Source organism: Lactuca serriola, chromosome 4, assembly GCF_051521515.1.
Source record: "Lactuca serriola cultivar US96UC23 chromosome 4, Lser_US96UC23_V15, whole genome shotgun sequence".
NCBI classification, from domain to species: domain Eukaryota; kingdom Viridiplantae; phylum Streptophyta; class Magnoliopsida; order Asterales; family Asteraceae; genus Lactuca; species Lactuca serriola.
The window spans coordinates 22,974,453-22,980,452 of NC_136411.1; positions in this window are offsets into that span (position 1 = coordinate 22,974,453).

The following is a 6,000-nucleotide window of genomic DNA, read 5'->3' on the forward strand; positions in this document are numbered from 1 at the left end:
TTGAATTACAACACTTGTCCCATGCTCCTAGCACGCACACAATGTTTACCTATGGTTCTTACTTTGTGAAATAGATCACATTGAACACATTTCCAATCCTTCTCATTTCACAACTCCAAATCCGTTTTTCATAAGTCAAAGAATATCAAATTCTTGCTACTTATAGAATATGCTAGATTTTAACATTCTATGCAACTATCCTTTCGTAATGTCACTGCACCAAAGTCACAAAGACTATTGCCAATGATATTACAAAGTCCTCTTTCGGATATTGTTACAAGACAATTCCATAGATGTGATGTCTCTCACTCAAAGTACTTTCTTTGAACATCCTTTTGCATAGACGTTTCTAATCTAGTCATAGATTTCTCAATATTCAATTCCCAATATGGACACACTTCCATATGTTCCATATGACAACTCATTCTTAATAGAATCTTATCTATTCGTAATGATGTCGATATAGTCCATCCAATATTGAAACATTTCCATATTTTCCACTACTATACTTCCAACTACTCACAAGCGACCAATCCTCGTCGAACTTGGATTGTCCTTTGACAGTTGTTTAATTATTTTAGTCAAAACCAATTCTAGTCCCTTTTCCCTCTAAATGCGCTCGACATTTGGAAAATTTTAGAATGGTCAAACATTAAAGCATTTGCAATCGATCCTATACCCGAAGCGTATGGGACACGACGCATAATGTTTTATTTGCTATGTTCTCAAAATTCGAATTGTGAAGAGGGATGCCGTAATCATAATTGAAGTTTTAAGAACACACTTTGTACCATTGACTAAATTTATTAACATTTCTCAACCTAATCCTTTAGATTTGAAATGAAGCATAATATTCTCTCCCTTAATTATAGTAAAACAACCTTTCAACTCTTACAACTTTGCAAAGTATGACTCTTGTTTTCTATAATTAATATTGCTAACCTTGCAATACTTTCCTTAATAATCATACAATCATAACATTTATGCTCCCACTATCATGATGATTATTATAAAACATAACACTTATGCTCCCACTAGCTTCGACATGTATTCATAAACATCTTAACTTTCAGAAAACAATACTTATTGAATTTCTTAAGTTCATGTTTCTAATACTTAGTGCTTTGATAATCCTTTATCAATGCTTCTTGAACTTATACACCTTTGCCTTGGATAGTTCATATGTGTGTCTAAACAATTAAGACTAATTGCCAAACCTCACAATTCAAATTATGGAAAGGGATGTCGTAACCATAATTGAATTCGAGAATGCAATTTTTACAATCACTATCTTCTTAAAATCTGTCTTAGTGAAAGCATTTCCTCACAATCATTTTCATGAAGGAGGAAATCTTATGACACTTAGATTTAAATGGTGTATATGTTCCTATCCATGTAAATTTGTCAAAAACAAAGTTTACGACGAATTCAAACTCATATGGATCGAACTTTCTTAATCTTGATTTCTTGCCTTATGGTAGCACAGCTGCCCACCATGTCTTCCAAGTAGTTAAGCGGCTCACCTTTTCTTATCAATGTACCTTTCATTGATTAAGGTGCTTTGCCTTTTTTTATGCGTTCAAGATGAGAACTCATAGAACTCATATGCATAATTAACTCAATTGGAACAACACATAATCAAAATAATGTCAATACGATAGGTTGTCAACCTCAACTCGTGTGCTAGTGATGATTGGTAAGGTTTATTTGATTTGTTCTTGAAACTATTCAAGACCATTAAGACTCCCACTGACTCCTTGACATATAAGATTCTCTTGTCAAAAACCATTTCTTGACAAACAAATATTCAAGAGTTAGTGTAACTTTTATCAAAAGACTTCATAAATTGGTCCTAGTTGGTCTTTGTCTTATCCAAGACATCACAACTTTCCACATTTAATGAAAGTTACAAACCTTCTTAATACTTTTCACTCAATGTCACAATCTTAACTTTAAGACTTGTTATTGGAACGAAGTATGATTGATTTATTGATTTAACCATTTCTTCAATTCTTGATTCCTCTTCTTAGACATACCATTGTACTAAAACTCACTTAGAGGATCAATTGAGGTATGGTTCCTAATCATTAAGACCTATCATAAAGCATAAAAGGTACTCTCCCATCTTCTTAGAATGGAGAAACTTTTATCTTTCTGCCTACTTGATTCTTCTTATTCGTTCTGCTATTGATCTAAACCCTTTAATCAATTTAGAATTACACTTAATCTTGTAAGTATAATCATATTTACTAAACCTTTAGTAAATCATGACGAATATCTTTGTTACTCTTATGGTGGTCTTGATCAACACGCAACATTGTGTGCTCGATCTCTTAGTCCTTCACTTGACACTTTGTCAATGAATTAGTCTAATTTCCAAATATGAATTTCTCATTCATCATGCAACCAAGTTGTCTGATTCCAAATTTCTATCCAATTGAAACTTTGGGCGATGAGAAACTCTCCCTATTTGGTAAATTCTTGACATTTCCATAAATAACAAAAATAAGAATCATATCCATTTGTTGTAGAAATATTCGAACATCAATTTTCATAACGATTTCATTGTAAGGAAATAAACAAATAAATAAATAAGTCAAACAAAATTTATTTTATTTATAAAAGCAGCGGAAAAATTTGTCCTTACAATGAAAAATCCATTGAAAACTATGTACAAAAGAAAATTTCTAACAACTCTATCATAACTTTCTAAGCTCAAAATCTAATCTTCAAGTCCATGCGATCGAGATCCATCTCTTGTGATTAGATTCATCTTGCTCTCTTATCAAGCTTCCTTTCTTTTCACCGACCCTACAAAACACTCAAATGTAATCTTATTACATCATGTATTAAGAATCAATGAATAGGAACTTAATGGAGTTAGATAGTGGATTTTTACCTAAAGCGTAGTCATACCTTTGACTCTCCCATCTCTTAGATCTCTTAGGTAATTAGGGCAACTTCGTCTCCAATGCCCCTTCTCTTGGCAATAAAAGCAAATTGACTCTTTTGGAATAACACATGGAACTACTTTAGACATCGCCTTTCTCTTATGATCAAACTTTTCGATCATTGCATGTCTTTCATTGCCATTGTCTATATCCATAGAGGTCTTGAAGGCAGATTCACCAATCAACTTTGCTTTTCTATTGCGCCAAACCATTTCTGATTCGGCAGCAATAAGCATATAGGTGAGATCTATAAGGGTCACGTTGTGGTTCGTCATATAGTACTCTCTTACGAACTCACTATATGAGTTGGGAAGTGACTGAAGAACCCAATCAACAGCCATCTCTTCACTAACAACGGATCCCATCATTCTTAGTCTATCAATGCGCGATTTCATCCCTAGGACGTGTGCACACACCGACTTTCCTTCTTTATGTTTACTTGCCAAAAGGGCTTGAGTGATATTGAACCTTTCAATTTTACAATCTTGTGGGTTAGGGAGAATAATTGGAGGAGGAGGAGGAAGTGAAGCATGATTTCTTATTCCTCGATCGAATCGTGGAATATCATCTTCATGTGGAAAGCTTGTTCCACGGGATTTGGGAAAACCATATTTGTCGAACTTTGACATCTACAATACGGGAGAAAACGAATTCAAGTTAGTTGATTGATTGAGTCCTTAGTAAATCACCCAAATGAGATACTAAGGCTAGGACCCAACACAATATTCCACAACTCGGGAGAGGGATGTCGTAACCCAAATTGCAGAACATTTGAAGGTAAGTGAATGACGATTCACTAATTTCCACCATGAAAAACGAAAATTATTTTTAAGTTTTAAATCTATGAAAACTCCTAGATCCTTTGAGATTCATTGAACTTTCAATGGCATGTTTAAATCTCGATATGCCCCTCTTGTTTGTGACTGGGATGCCGAGGATCACAAAGCGGGTGTGAATAACCATGCAAACTACATGGTGCCCTCACATGTTACAGTCACCTATTCGATGTGCCGGTAAACCACACACGCTCCACCAAACTGTGACAAACATTGAGTCACCCTTTGCTACCTTTGCTTAGACCCATTTAGTGTGCCGGTTAACCACACACGCTCCACTAACGTCTTCGCAAGGGCACAAAGTGTAATTTCATGGAATTGCATCAATTCACTTTTGCCTAAGTAACTAAGATTGGGAATTTTGAAAACATTTAGTTACTTTTATAATTCATTATACTTATAATGGAAGGTTTTGTCCTATCCTACCCGTTTGGCTAACGACCCTCCACTAGTCAAGAGTGCGGTGGGTAAGAGTGGATACCCATTCAATCGCCATTTTATAGGCAATTTCCTTAAACACCCCTTATAGACCAGCTTCGTGAATGAGGCCTACTAACGGTAAGACTGACTTTTACTCATACATATATATATATATATATATATATATATATATATATATAATGTTAGACTTTTAATGTTATATATAGTATAGGGTGTATTTTATACTTTCAAAATACTAGGTGGTTCAATTTAACAATTATACTTTTAATTTACTTAAATTGTAAACCTAAACTTTTATGGATTTATCAAACCTCTTTAATTAAACACCTTAATTAGTTAATAAAACCATAAGGGTGTGATTTGAACTTTTTCAAAACAATACTAGAGTTTTAGAATTTAACATTCCTAATTAAACTTTTAATCAACTTTTAAATTCCAAAACTTGAGGGCAAGTTTTGAAACATTTCAACACATTAGGGATTAGAATTTAAATATGCATCAAAATTAAACTATTTAATCAAAATTTAAATTCCAAAACTTGAGGGCAAGTTTTGAAACCTTTTTTTCAAAACATTAGGGTTTCAACTATTCAAATTTCAAAACAACAAAACTTTTGGGGTTCAAATTTAAACTATAAAACCTAAAGGGCCAAATATGAAACTTTTCACAACAACAAGGATCAAATAACAAATAATTCAAATTAACATTTAATCACATAATTATCCATATTTGATGATTTCTTGCAAAATAATTTATCAATTTACTCAAAATAATTAATCAATTATCTTATAAGGAAACGATTATCCTATTAATTGATAAATATCTTCAATTAGATTAAAATTATAGTCAAATATATCATATAATCGGATTAATATTAATCTAACATGATAAGGTAATTTTTCCAATGCAAAAACAGCAAGAAATCCCGAGATAAGCACTGTCTGACGCACCGACTCGCCGAGTCACCCTCTGGAACTCGCCGAGTAGGGCTGACTCGCCGAGTCAGGTTGAACAGTGAGGCCAAAACACGATTTTCAGTTACATCAAGCATCAATACAATAGAAACCAACCAGTCTCTGATACCACTGATGGGTTTTGGTCATAAGACATCCTATGTGCTCATACAAACCCTAAAGCTCGGATCTAGGTTTCTCTATTGTACATACTTTGAATCCAAGACTTTGAACCCTAATTCTAGCATATGGAAATCAGAATTCACATGTAAATAGGTTTAAGAACATACCTTGATTGTTATGTAGCAATAACAATCCAATTCCTCCTTGAATTGACCTTGGAAAGCAGAGAGTCACAAGTGTCACTCCTCTAATGGCTTACAAACACCATAAGCAAGTGGAGAAGGTATAAAGAGAGAGGAGGGAGGTTAGAATTCGTATCTAGGGCTTCTTGGGAAGGGATACTCGAATTCATGACCCTAGGGGTGTTTATATAGGTGTAGAGATAGGGTTTCAGTCATTATCCTTATCTAGTTGCTTATCCACCAAGCAACCAATAAGATAATCCTTGAATCCTTATCATACTCGAATTCTAAGGCTTTCCAACCTTAAATTCGTTCACCACACTTATAAGATAATCCTTACCTTATTTTGTAACTATCACATAATTACAAATCAGCCCCTCTAGTTTAATTAATTACATTTGATCACAAAATTAATTCTTAATTAATTATTGACCAATATTAATTAAACAAATATGATTTCTCCTTTAATATATCATTCTTATAACATATTAATAAATCATAATAACCTCTCTCT